We start from the raw sequence: 15,441 nt of genomic DNA, 5'->3' as shown, positions 1-15,441 counted from the left end.
GCGGGACTGTTCTAAAGGATATTTGGGAGGCGAAAAGCAACGTTCTCTAAAGCGATCGAAGAGGAGATTGCTGAACATATTAATGAAATGGAAAAACGATTTTTTGGACTAACTTCTAAAGATTTGCGACAGATGGTACTTGAAGTAGCCGAGAGGAATAATATAAAACATGATTTTAATCGGGAAACAAAAATGACAGGTTGGAAGTGGGTTAGGGGATTTTTAAGACGTAACCCACGAATATCTTTGCGATGCCCAGAAAGCACGTCATTGGCCAGAGCCCAGGCTTTTAACAAGCCAAATATTCAAGCCTATTTTCAAGCACTATCTAATACTCTAGAGCAGTTTAACTTTCTTCCGGAAAACATAAATATAATATGGATGAGTCAGGTTTGACCACAGTCCAAAAGAAATGTGAAAAAAAGCTGTGCAGAGGGGGGGCAACACGTCACTGAATGCCATAGGTACTTATATTCCACCTGCTCTTATGCGGGCTTTACACGTGTAAAGTAGCTAAAGCAGGTTACTAAATCAAGCAGCTAAATTTAGCTACTTGCAGCATGTAAACCACGGGATTTAGTACTTGCGCAAGTAAGCTCCTCCAGTCTTTTTTTACAACACGATGACGTCTCGTTGGAGTGAAGAGACAACATTAAAATTCGTACACGAGTATCGTGCTAGACCATGTTTATGGGACACAAGGTCTGCGAATTATAAAAAATAAACAAGCCCGTGATGCAGCATACAAAGAGATTGAGGAAACTATGGGAATCGAAGGGTTTGGAGCAGGAGAAATCAAAAATAAAATAAGGGCCTTAAGATCAACTTATTCACAAGAGAAAAGAAAGATAAAAGATTGTATGAAGTCAGGAGCAGGATTTGCAGATATTTATGTCCCCAGTATAAAGTGGTTCAAGGAAATTGATGCCTTTCTACGTGTTTTGGAAGAAAATAAGAGACCTACCCAAGATAATTTTGGTAACGTAAGTATATTCACATTAAATACATATTTAAATAATTCAAAAATCATCCGCCAAACCAAATCGCATTTGACCTCTGTCTAGGTCTTCTTCATCTAAAGATCCACTCGGAGTGTAATTATTGTAAGTTTTGATAAACATGCTATGGGCTTTTCAAAAATGCGAAACCTACTAACCATTCTCAACGATTCTTCTTGCACGTGAGAGGCGGTAATTGAACACTCTTTGCTCTTTTGAAAAAGGTTTCATCAAAAATTCCTTCAGCGGGAATGCATCATCACCTACGATGGTAATAAACCATTCTCTAGCGCTTGAGACAAAGAAGATTGTTGGAACACTCCCCCGTCTGACTGCCTACCAGAGCATCCAACATTTATACTATAACGGAAACAATAATTATCGTCTACTACAGCTAGCAACACAATGCTGTTAGTGCCTTAAAAAATTCACTTCCACAGTGTGCTGGTGCATGGATGGCAAAATGTTTTCCGTCAATTGCACCGTAACAATTTGGAAAATTCCATCTTTGTCGAAATCCATTTTCAATTACTTTCCATTCTTCTTCAGACGCGGGAACCTAAAATATACAGAATAAAAATATTACAATCGATTATAATAATAATAAATACATATTTTTTTATTTCAGGAATCAGAATGTGAGCAAGAAGTTGGTGAACACAAAAATAAAGAACAGGAAACATTGACCTTCAACGAAACGACTAACCCTGCAAAAAACCTAGGTCATTATCAAAATTGAAGCAAGTGCCTTTAGTTGTTAAGGACCTTAAAAACACAGGAGCCTGCCACAAATGTAAATGAATATGTCACAGTGTGGCTGCACAGCTAATGGCATGGCGCTACAACCCATTTCAGCAATACAAGGACAAGAACAAATCCAGTTTAAACTTCATGACTTGCGGGATAATAATAATTATTCTTCTTCATCAGAAGCCACCCACGCTACTGTTCCATCTTACACCTCTACAATCTCCGAATGAATATGACAACACCACGAGTGATGGCTCAATCCATGAATTATGAATATAATGCCGCCGAATATTATTCTCAAGCAGATGTCATAAGCCAAGCGTTCACCAACATATAAGTTAAGTTGCTCATATATTGTATGTACTTAAAAATATAACCATATTTAAAAATTTTAAAGAATGATTGATGTTTCCTTTTTTTAAGTCCACTTACCTTTATATATTCCTGAAGAGCTTCATAAATGGCATCGCATACCTCAGGTATAAAGTTGGAAATTGCAGGCCTTGAGACACGAAATAATCTCTGCAAAGTTCTGTAACTGTTTCCTGTCGCTAAATAAGCCAATGTGATCTCTAATTTTATCCTGGGTGGAATAGCAGCCCTCATTATGGTATCACTTATAGTAATTTTATTTAGCAAATTATCATATTGTTCATTGGTCATCCTTATGCAATTTCTATATTTCAAAAGATCTTCATTAGCAAATTAGAAGCATCATGAGTTTCTCTCCGACCCAGCCAATTTCGTACCCAACAACGCTTTTCATGATTTTTGTTAATTTCGTCACTAATTATATCTGATATTTCACCGCATAATATATCCAAAACACATTTCTTCACAGAGGCACGAATATCTGTTACCGCCATATTTAAAAACGAGAACTAAACCAAATTACTAAAATGTGTGTAGACACAACTAAATAGAAATACATAATTTTTTAGTTACTTGCTCAAGCTACTTGATACGTGTAAATTCGGCTTTATTTATCCTCATCAAAGAATGAATGATGAGCTTATGAATGGTGCTCCCGCTGGTAGCATATAGCTTTAGTGCAAGAAAAAGGATCGATGAACACAGCATCTAATGAGAACAGGGTTCTTTTACTTTTAGATGGCCACAGTAGCCATAAAAGCCTTGTCTCTAGACAGTTTTGTAAAGAAAACGGGGTTGTAGTATTTTGTTTTCCAGCGCACTGTTCCCATCACGTTTAACCATTAGATGTCAGATTCTTTCGTCCTCTTGACGCCTATTTTGACCAGGAAATCCAATTATGGCTGCGTCAAAATCCCGGAAAGGCAGTCACACAATATAAAATAGCAAGCCTTCTTAATCGAGCCTTTTTGAAGAGTGCTATTCCATCTAACGCAATATGTATATGGAATTCATCCTTTTAATCCCGATATTTTTGAAGATTGGGAGTTTGCACCAGCTTTAGCAACGGATAGGCAGATTCCATTGGAGGTTCAACTCAGTACCGCATCGAGTTAGACATTCAAAATCAACGAAGTACTTCTGGTCTTAACACCTCTTCATCTTCAGTTTTAAATAAGTCACTGAAAGAAATTTTACCTCCACCTCAAGCGGTACCTGATGGGGGCGTTGAAAAAAGAAAATGCAAAACTCGTGCAAAAACTGGTCATTTAAATTCCACTCCAGAACTCAAAGAAAGAGTTATTAAAAAGGAAACGAAATTAAGAAAACAACAAGGTAGGGCAGTAAAACGGCAACTTGTCAATGAAAATGACGGTTCTGACGAAGATGAGTCTATCTTGGAGGAATTCCTTAAAAAAGGTACAGAAGACACATATGATGCCAGTTGCATTTACTGCAACGAGTTATTCTCTCACTCACGTAGCAAAGAAAAGTGGATTCGCTGTCAAGTATGTAAATCGTGGTGCCACATTGAGTGTGCGGGTGTTAGTTACCGTTGCAAATCTTTTATTTGTGAATTACGTACTTAATTTTTTGAGTTTAGAATATTTACTTACAACAGGGGCCAACATGGGCACATAATGTGCCGCCGTTGATGGACCCCTCATATTTTTTTTTAAAGGCGTTCATTATTAAAAAAAATATATATTAATACAAAATTCACTCTTTCCTTTATTTGACATCCAGTGATAGATTGATTTTTGTATTAAAAAAAATGGAAACGACAAAACTAAAGAAATGGTAACAATAATTTCTTAAGGGGTCCATCACAGGCACACTTCCCCTAATTTCACGATAATATGCAATTAATTTGACAACAGCGCAGAACGATGTCATACTCTTGATATTTCGGCGAGAGTATTTAGGTCTGGTTGTAGAACTGGCCATTCTAATGGCAAAATTGCTTTTAGAAGAAGTTTGACTCAAAAACCGCCAGATTCAGATTGAAAATTAATAGGAATCGGGTCATCAGCGGTCAAACTGGTCATTTTTCAAAAAGATGCAACTAATTTGACAACAGCGCAGAATAGGGTCGTACTCTTGATATTTTGGTGAGAGTTTTCAGATCTGGTCGTCGAACTGGCCATTCTAATGACAAAGTTGCTTTTAGAACTTAGAGTTTGACTCTAAAAACACCAGACTCGTTGAAAATCTATAGGATTTAAATCAGACTGGTCATTTTACCATAAGATGGTAGTGGTTTGACAACAGCACAAAACGGTGTTTACTCTTGATATTTCGGCGACAGTATTCAGATCTGGCTGTAAAACTGACTATTCCCGTAAAATAGTTGCCCCTAAAAGAAGTTTGAGCCTAAAACTACCAGATTCTGAAGGAAAACTAATAGGACATGAGTTAGCTGGTCAAACTGGTCATTTCACGATAAGATGCAACTGATTTGACAACTACGCAAATCTATGTCGTACTCTTGATGTTTTGGCGAGAGTGTTCAGGTCTGGTCGTCGAACTGGCCATTCTAATGACAAACTTGCTTTTAGAAGATTTGAGATTCTGACTGAACATCAAGGAATTGAGTTAGGTGGTCAAACTGATCATTTCACGATAAGATGCAATTAATTTGACAACAGCGTAAAAAGGGGTCGGACCTAGTAGCCGTCAAACTGTCAATGGACACGGGAAAGGATCTGGTAGTCTCTTCTGCCTACTTTCCCATCGAAATTGAATCACCCCCCCGGCCGTCACTACGGTGGTCAAATACTGTGAAGACTTGGGTCTCCCGCTTCTCATGGGCTGCGATTCGAATTCACATCACGGCCTTTGGGGATGCGGAGATGAGAACCCAAGGGGCCGCTCCCTGGTTGACCCCCTGTGCTCAAATGGCCTAGAACTACTCAACCGAGGCAGTGTCCCAACTTTCTACTGCAATAGGGGTCAATCAATTATTGACCTTACTATCTGTTCACCTAGTACTGTGAACCTTCTCAGCTCATGGAGAGTGTCCCTTGAGGTCACAATGTCGGACCACAGGCACCTTCTTTTTGAATTAAAGAAGCAGGCTCGATACGATACCCCAGCCTACAGAAACCCAAGGTGCACTGACTGGGACCACTTTCGAGAGGAACTAGTCGGTGGTCTTACGGACATGCCGGCAAGGTACACACTTCCGGCCGACACAGAGATCGGGACTGTCAACCTGACTCGTGCGATAGTCGCGGCATTTCCCTCAGACGGAGACCCGCCAATGCCAAGAATGCCTGGTGGAACAAGAACACGGAAAAGCACCGTGACAATACGCGTCGGCTCCTTCGCAGGGCTGAGCGCACTAAGCTTGCCAGTGACTGGGATGCGTTCCACGCAGCTCAAAGGCGATTCAAAAAGACACTCAGGGACTCCAAAAGACAGTGCTGGAGGCGGTTCTGCGATGATGTTGAAAACACACCATCCGCAGCACGACTGTGCAAAGTACTGTCCAAGGAACCTGGAACTAAATTGGGGTCGCTGTCACTTCCAGATGGCGGCTTTACTAACAATGAGCGGGAGTCACTGCGCACTCACTTCCCAGACTCCAACTCAACTCGCGATCCTCCTAGCTGTTCTCGGGCTCCGGTTCGCTTAGAGTTCGAGACTGCTAGAAGAATAATTACCTACGAGAGGGTGAAATGGGCAATCAAGACATTGCCCCCCTTCAAATCTCCGGGCATGGATGGATTATATTCATGCCTTTTGCAAAACGGGTTAGAAGTACTAACCCCACACATAGTCAGACTATTCAGGTCGTCCCTTGCTCAGGGCTACGTCCCAAAGTCATGGTGTCAAGTGAAAGTCGTCTTCATTCCGAAACCCGGAAAAAGCGTTTTTACAGATCCCAAATCGTACCGACCTATCAGCCTTACCAGCTTTATGCTGAAGGCGATGGAGAGGCTGATTGATCGATACCTTAAGGAAAGCATCCTGGTCGCCTATCAGGCGGGCAAATCCACGGATCTGGCCCTACACCACCTCGTTAGGAAGGTGGAGGGTGCTCTGAGTAGTGGCAAGGCCTGTCTGGGTGCGTTTCTAGACATTGAAGGGGCGTTCTACAACACCCCTTTCGCATTAATCTGCCAAGCACTCGAGAGCCGCGGCTCAGAACCCTGTTTGGTTAGCTGGATAGAGGCCATGCTCTCGAAACGTCATGTATCTGCCCAGCTCAACAACGAGATTGTCGAAACGTTGGCGGCTAGGCTACCTTGTGGTGCCTTGTGGTCGACAGCCTGATAAATCTTTTAAACAATGCTGGCCTATACACACAGGCCTACGCTGATGATCTGGTAATCCTTTGCCCAGGGAAAGACGCCGTCTCAATGCGGGGCCCTATGATGAGAGCCCTGCGTATGGTGGACACATGGTGCCTCTCGGGAGGTCTCAGGATTAACCCCAAAAAAGCAGAGCTCCTACTATTCACGAGGAGACGTAACTTTGGCACGCCCCCTGTTATATCTCTAGGTGGCGTGCAGCTGCATTACTCCAGGACAGTTCGATTTCTGGGAATCAAGTTGGATCCCAAACTCTCCTGGCACGATCATGCAGACACCAGAATGAAGAAGGCCACCTGCGCGCTATGGGCCTGCAGGCGGGCTTTCGGCAATACCTGGGGTCTGTCTCCTAAAATCCTCCACTGGATCTACTCGCGCATTGTGAGACCTCTTCTCACATACGGGGCTATCGTTTGGTGGCCATGTACTAAGAAAGCGAAAATTCGCGCACAACTGGACAGAGTCTTGCATGTCTCAGCATAACGGGTTCCATGCGGACGGCGCCAACTAGAGCGCTTCAGACTCTGCTGAGCCTTCCGTCTCTGGACCTCGTTGTGCAATTCGAGGCAATGAGGACTGCGTACAGGCTATACGTCCTCGGCGAACTACGTGCTGGCGAGACCGGTCACAGGCCATACAGGAATGTCCTCTCCTTCTGATGGGCAGTGACTGCATGGCTCCTGTGACTGTGGACTGCGAGGGATTCGTGACGCATATTGCAGGCAGAGAGGAGTGGCAGCATTCCAACAGACCTGCATTGCTAAATAGGGGGACCATCTGGTACACAGATGGCTCCAGAATGAATAACAGAGCTAGATCAGGGCTTATTGGTGGGATCCCACATACCAGTAGGGCATACTCGCTGGGGGAGCACGCCAATGTCTTCCAGGCCAAAGTATTCGCTGTATTAAAATGCGGACAGAAAATCCTAAGCTGCGGACACCGCAATACAGTCGTATCAATATGCTCGGACAGCAGAGCTGCCATTAAGGATATCACGGCCGCAAAGGTAAGCTCCAAGCTTATAAAGGGTTTTCCAATAAGGGCGGGTCGATGTTGAAATAGAATAAAACAAGCTGTATCTGAGATATTAACAAAATTATTTTTTTATTTGAAAGGCCGACTTATGCCATTATGTATGCAATATGACATCATTCAAATGTCCGCCGCGGCTTCTCACGGTGGCTTGGATTCGAGTGGTCCAATTTTCAATTACTCTGCTGCATAGATCCGGCTGAATTTGAGCGATGGCCTGGGTTATGTTGACTTTCAGGGCATCGGTGGATTGCGGCTTATTGGCATAGACCTGGGACTTTAGAAAACCCCAGAAGAAAAAGTCTAGCGGGGTCAAATCGCAAGACCTTGGTGGCCAATTTACGTCACCTCTCCGAGAGATAACCCTGCCCTCAAATCGTTGACGCAGAATGTCCATCGTGTCGTTCGCTGTGTGGCACGTAGCGTCGTCCTGCTGGAACCACATGTCGTCTATGTCCATAATGTTCAATTCGGGCCAAAAGAAATTGGTTATCATTGAGCGGTACCGCTCCCCGTTGACAGTGATGGCCTCACCGACATTGTTTTGAAAGAAGTACGGAACAATGACGCCGCCGGCCCAAAATCCGCACCAAACCGTAACTTTTTGTGGATGCATTGCCACCTGGTGAATCTCGCATGGGTTGGTGTCGTCCCATATACGGCAATTTTGTTTGTTAACGAAGCCATTCATCCAAAAATGTGCCTCGTCACTAAAGATGATTTTTCGGCCAAAATTAGGGTCAACTTCCAAACATTCTGAAGCCCAGTCAGCGAACAAACGGCGTTCTCTATGGTCATTAACTTTAAGCTCCTGGGTCAGTTGGATCTTGTATGGGTGCAGGCCCAAGTCCCGACGCAAAATTCGCCAAGTTGAAGTCTGCGAAAGGCCAAGTTCTTGTGCACGGCGAGGAATCGACTGCCTCGGGTTCTCCTGAACACTTTCACGGACAGCGGCGATGTTCTGGACTGATCGGGCGTTCCTTTGACGTATGGGAGTTGGTTGATTGTTTAGCGAACCAGTCATCTCAAATTTGGCCACCAAACGTTGAAGAGTTGACTTTGAAGGGCCACCGCGCCTACCATATACTGGACGCAAGGCACGCAATGTTTGCACTAATGAACACTCGTTTTGATAATAAACTTTTATCATTTGGACGTGCTGCTCAATCGTGTAACTTGTCATGAAGATTTGGCATCAGTAACTGAATAATAAACAACAGATTTGACAGATGCCACCAAAACAACATGGCCGGCACAAACAGTCAACATCGGCCCGCCTTATTTGAAAAACCCTTTACTAGAGTGCATAAAAGTCCTGAAAAAACTGGTACAGGTTGGATGCAGGGTCCAGCTCGTCTGGATACCTGGCCATGCAGGTAATGAACAAGCGGACTCTCTTGCCAGACTGGGATCCGCGAATGTGCCGATGGGGCCGGAACCCATAGTTGGTATCGCCAAATGCGTTGCGGTCGCATCAATGAAGGGTCTGCCGGACAAGTGGACCCACCGAAGATGGACTGAGTCCCCTGGTATGAGACAGGCCAAAGCGCACATAGGTGGGCCCTCTGCCTTTCTCACCAAAAATCTACCACGCCTAAAAAGACGCGAAATTCGGCTAGTGACAGGTCTTTTAACCGGTCACTGGCACTTAAGAAGCCATCTCTATACTATCGGTATTGCGGACAACCCGGAATGCCGATGGTGCTGTGAGGAGGATGAAACCGTTGACCATGTAGTCGGGGAGTGCCCAGCACTCACGCGCGCCAGGTTCAAATACTTGGGTAACACTTTCAGTGTACCGAGCGACTTTAAGTCCTTCAGACCAGAGAGCCTTATAGGTTTCTCTAAGGCCGTTGGCCTCTGGTAACCCCCGGTGGGGCATGACGGGTTCATCAGGACACCTATATGCACAACTGCCTTGGCAGCCCACTGTTTCGTCAATTCAAGAGGTCGTACTCTTGATGTTTTGGTGAGAGTGTTCAGATCTGGTTGTAGAACTGGCCATTCCAGTGACAGTTGTTTTAGAAGGAATTTGTCCCTAAAAACACCATATTCTGATTGAAAATCAATAGGAATTGAGTCAGCTGATCAAACTATTCATTTTACAATAAGATGCAATTAATTTGACAACATTGTAAAACGGGGTCGTACTATTGATGTTTCGGCGAGAGTGTTCAGATCTGGTCGTCAAACTGGCCATTTTAATGACAAAATTGCGTTTAAAAGAAGTTTGACTCTAAAACCACCAGATTCTGACTGAACATCAATAGGACTTAAGTTAGATGGTCAAACTGGCCATTTCACGATAAGATGCAATTAATTTGACAACAGCGTAAAAAGGGGTCGTACTCTTGATGTTTTGGTGAGAGTGTTCAGATCTGGTTGTAGAACTGACCATTTTAATGACAAAGTTGCTCTTCGAAGAATCTTGACTCAAAAACCAGCAGATTCTGATTGAAAATGAATAGGAATCGGGTCATCAGCGGTCAAACTGGTCATTTCACAAAGAGATGCAACTAATTTGACAACGCGCAAAATAGGGTTGTACTCTTGCTGCAAATTGACTCGCAAGTAATATGTATGACAAAATTATGGCAAAATTATCTTTAATTAAGGAATATAGTCCAAGGTATGTAGGTGAGTATGGTGTTCTAGATTGTCAAGGCAACACCAATATATTTATAATTTATATTATGCTTATTACATATGAAACAGCACGTAGACGCTGCGTAGTTAAGGTTACTAGTTTAGGATTATTGTAGACGTAAGCACAGTATAAAGAACAAGACAGTAGGTTCACTGTCTTGCGGCCGTTTGAAGTAGGGACTTCTAAAGAGTGCCGACTTTTTTTACGCGGTCTTAAATCATTATTTAGTTTCGACGGCAATCCTTTACGATACGGGGGGTGTTTGAAACATTTTTAATAAGGAATATTTTCGTACATCGCGGCGGGCAGCGTGTAATATATGGAATTTTTTGAAATTAAAGGCACTTTGTATTATTGTTAAAATGAAATTGAAAGAATATTATTAAGTATCTCTTTTGAACAAATAACTGTAAGAAAAACACTTGGTAGATAGCTTTAAAATTAAGTTTATTAGAATGTACACAATTAAATCTTAGCTTTACGTTCCTTTCATGCTCTTTTCTTAACTGACCAAGAAACTACCTACCTAATATTACATACACTTAATTAATAATAACTTCGTTAATATACCCGTTTTTTAAATATTTAATAAAATTTACATAATAATGTGATAACAACACTCAGCATATGGAACTCGGTAAGAGTGAAATATAAAAAGGCAGTTAAATAAAAAAAACTTATTAAATGCCTAATTATTTGCTTTTTAAATAGGGGATGAAAGAACAAACCACTAAAATTCAAATAAAACGAAAATAGGTGTTTTACAACCTAGAATTCATATAAATATTCAAAATAAATATAGTTTTACATTGGGGATTATAGTACACATCAATATTTTGAAACTTAAACCCTTAAAAACCACCCTTAATGACGAAAAAAATGCAGTTTTAAGTATGGTTAGACGGTATAAGTGGCTAAAATTTATATCATTCAAATGATTGCAATGCAACTAATAATAAATCGGATAGCTTTCACTATTAAAAAACCACCACTAATAACAGAATATTACCAAAAATTTTGCATTTTTTTAGATTAAAATCACGATTTGAAAAAAATATGTACTCTAAATCGCTGACACTTTTTGAATTTTTTTGTAGGATCTCAATTTTCCGAGATATTTAAGAAATACTGAAGAAAAGCGTGTATTTTTTTCTGTAAACTAATCCATTTTTATTTTTTTAAAAATGTATATCCCCTTTTACTCCTGCAGCCATCTACGCAACATATCGCCGGCATTTTTAAAGTACAAAATTTCCGCACAACGCTATTATAGTTCTAATATTGAAGACGCCCCTGTATAACGCAGTCGCCACCGGGCAGCAAAAAAGAGTAGCATCAGAAAGCGAGTGAGACAGGCAACATTTTGGGCGGCGCTTAGAGTGATCCTTCTATTCTAGTTTATGTTCGGTGACGTAAGGCAGTTGTAAGTCAGATGCTAATAAATGTATAGTAAAAAACCACTCTAACGCCTTCGATTTACGATGAACCTTATCTAAAAACTATTTCAGGTAATCTAATAAAAAGTTCACTGTAAATTAGGGTTTTTCATAGCAAATGACTTGATATATAAACGACTCGTGTAGCTTAAGAACTTACTGAATTACAGTTAATTATATGAGCCATGGTCCAAGGCCAGTCCAAAGTATACAGTTTAAAACTTAAAAAATGACTGGCAAGGACACTTTTGTGGCCTAATCAAAAACCCTTTAAGGTTCTTACTCAATTTTTTCAGAAAAGTATTAAGGACTTCTTGAGGTTTATTTTGAGACATAAAAGGTGTTTTTAGCTCAAAAAGTTACTGAGCTAAAGCACTTTTGCTTCAGCTCTATTTCATGGAACTTTTTTTACCAAAAGTCGAAATCTAAATAAGATATTTTAAAAAATATTGCAAGTATTTTAATAAAAAATGCACTATTAGTTAAGGTGTTTTAGGGCAAATAATTTGATATATGAATGATTCTTGTGGCTTAAGAACTCACTGAGTTACAGTCGATTATGTGAGCCATAGTCCAAGACTAGGCCAAATTATACATATAGAACCTTTAGTTAGGACTAGCCCCAATAATCAGTTAATAACCAAATTCTGCTTAAAAATCAATAGGATTTGCAATAAGACTGGTCATTTTACGATAAGATACACATAATTTGACAACAGCGCAAAATAGGGTCGTACTCTTGATATTTAGGCGAGAGTATTCAGATCTGGTTGTAGAACTAGTTATTCTAGTGGCAAAGTTGCCCCTAAAAGAAGTTTGACTCTAAAACTACCAGATTCTGATGGAAAATCAATAGGAATTAAGTTAGGTGGTCAAACTGGTCATTTCACGATAATATGAAATTAATTTGACAACAGCGCAGAACGATGCCGTACTCTTGATGTTTTGGTGAGAGTGTTCAGATCTGGTTGTAAAACTGGCCATTCCAGTGACAAAGTTGCTGTTAGAAGAAGTTTGACTCTAAAACCACCAGATTCTGATTGAACATTAATAGGCATTGAGTTAGGTGGTCAAACTGGTCATTTCACGATAATGTGCAATTAATTTGACAACAGCGCAGAACGATGCCGTACTCTTGATGTTTTGGTGAGAGTGTTCAGATCTGGTCGTCGAACTGGCCATTCTAGTGACAAAGTTGCTGTTAGAAGGAACTAGACTCTGAAACCACCAGATTCTGGTTAAAAATTAATAGAAATTGAGTCAGCTGATCAAACTATTCATTTTACGATAAGTTGCAATTCATTTGACAACAGTGTAAAACGTGGTCGTACTTTTGATGTTTCGGCGAGAGTGTTCAGATCTGGTCGTCGAACTGGCCATTCCAGTGACAAAGTTGTTTTAGAAGGAATTTGTCTCTAAAAACACCAGATTCTGAATGAAAATTAATAGGACTTGAGTTAGCTGGTGAAACTAGTCATTTCACGATAAGATGCAACTGATTTGACAACTACGCAAATCGATGTGGTACTCTTGATGTTTTGGCGAGAGTGTTCAGATCTGGTCGTCAAACTGGCCATTTAAATAAGAAAACTGCTTTTATAATAATAATAATAATAAGCCTTTATTTCCAACAGGCAACTCGCCCAATAACAGGAAGACCCCCTTCTCTGAAGACCCCTTTGTAATCTATTTGGGCTTGTTTGCTTTTCTCAGGGCCCAGGATCCCAAGAGTAATGATCCGCCAAGATATCGATAATCACATGAACCGGAGAGAAATTTATAACGCACATGAAATATAGCGCATATTGTATATAGTGGCAATTTCAACAGGATGTTAGTATGAGGCCTTGGCAGAAAGAATGTTAGGGGATGTCTAGCATTAAGCCTAGGCATCGTGAAACGTACACCAGAAAGAAGTACAGGACTATCAATGAATCCATTCAGTAACCCATGCAGGAATTTTACAGAGAAGATCATTCTTCTGAGATGTAATGGATGTAGATTGAAGCGTTCCAATAGTTGCCGATGATCAAACCTTCTTACCGGATATATGCCATCCTGCCTGAAGGCCAAAAACTTAGCAAATCTACGCTGAACAGATTCAAGGAGACCAACATGATTCTGATCTCCGTGAAAAACCATACTGAGTTAATTTATGCAGCAAAATATAGTAAGTCGGTATAAATAACATCGACTTGAGTATTAACATCAAGTGAGACAGACAGGATAAGTTAGTAACACAAGATCGCCCGCTAAACAATCCATGCTGGTCTACAGAGATATAACTTCTTTTGCGTGACTAAATAGCGACCGATTCAGGATAATTTCGAAATTTTTGAGAAGTTACAGAGTAATGAGATTGGCCTTTAGTGTGTGTTATTTTAGCAGTCTTCCAAATTTCAAGAATCTGTTCTGTTGACAGTATTAAGTTGAAAATGTAGGTCAGCCAGGACACCAATGCAATCTTTAACCAAGAAGCTAGGCACACCGTCTACACCAGATGTTAACTTATTTTTGAGTTTTTTACTGGCCAAAATAATCTGGGAAGCATCAACGTTGGAAATGTCAAAAGTGGGGCACATTATCAGACGTCGACGAATGGTTAATGAAATTTGATTGTATAAATGCCTCACCAAAGAACAGTGCAAAAGCATCAACGATGTCTTGTGGGTCTTTAATTACCACGTCATCGGGTAGCCTCCTGGTGCCAGCCTTCTTAGAACCAATAAAATTCCAAAAGCTAGATGGGTCCAAAGAAATATTCCTTTCGGTGTTTGATATATAGAACTTATATTCATTGCGTATTTGCTGTATAGAGGATAAATACACAGTAGACCAGTCAGCTTCAAGGATCAAGTCATAAAGGAGATGGAAGTTTTTATTAAGCTGAACATTATGGACACGTTGGCCTGAGACAGTAAAATCAATTTCCAGTGCAGGGTGATGCAAATCCTCCAAGACAAAAGGCACGTCACTACGCGAAACAGTACAGAGTTTGATTTGAGGTTTAAAAGTTGATTCTAGCTTAAAGAGCTATTGATCTAGAATACTTTTGCTTGAGCCCTATTTCATGAAACTTATTTTTACCAAAAATCGAGTTCTAAGCAGGATATTTGAAAAACTTTCTTAGGCACTTTAATGGAAATTTCACTGTAAGTTAGGGTGTTTCTTGGCAAATAATTTGATATATGAACGGCTCTTGTGACTTGAGAACTTACTGAGTTACAGCCAATAATGTGAGCCATGGTCCAAGACCAGTCCAAAGTATACGGTTTAAAACTTAAAAAATGATTAGCAAAGACACTTTTGACACTCAAACAAAAACTCTTTGAGGTTTTTACTCAATTTTTTTAGAAGAGTATTAGGGGCTTCTTGATGTTTGTTTGGACGTGTAAAAGATGATTCTAGCTTAAGGAGTTGCTGAAATAGAGCACTCTATTGCATGAAACTTTTTTTACCAAAAGTCGAATTCTAAGAAAGATATTTTAAAAACTATTTCAGGTAATCTAATAAAAGGTTCACTGTAAATTAGGGTTTTTCATAGCAAATGATTTGATATATAAACGACTCTTGTAGCTTAAGAACTCTTTAAGTTACAGCTTAATATATGATCGATGGTTCAAAACTAGTCCAAATTATACAGTTTAAAACTGAAAAAATCACTAAAATGGACACTTTTGAAGGTCACACAAAAACCCTTTAATATTTTTACCCAATTTTTTAAGACAAGTATTAAGAGCTTTTTGGGGTTTATTTTGAGACTGGTGTTTTTAGCTCAAAAAGTTACTGAGCTGAAGCACTTTTGCTTCAGCTCTATTTCATGGAACTTTTTTTACCAAAAGTCGAAATCTAAATAAGATATTTTAATAAAAATTGCACTATTAGTT

This window comes from Anthonomus grandis, chromosome 19 (genome assembly GCF_022605725.1).
Source record: "Anthonomus grandis grandis chromosome 19, icAntGran1.3, whole genome shotgun sequence".
NCBI lineage: Eukaryota > Metazoa > Arthropoda > Insecta > Coleoptera > Curculionidae > Anthonomus > Anthonomus grandis.
The sequence above is the reverse complement of the archived record's forward strand: the minus strand, read 5'-3'. Positions refer to the sequence as shown.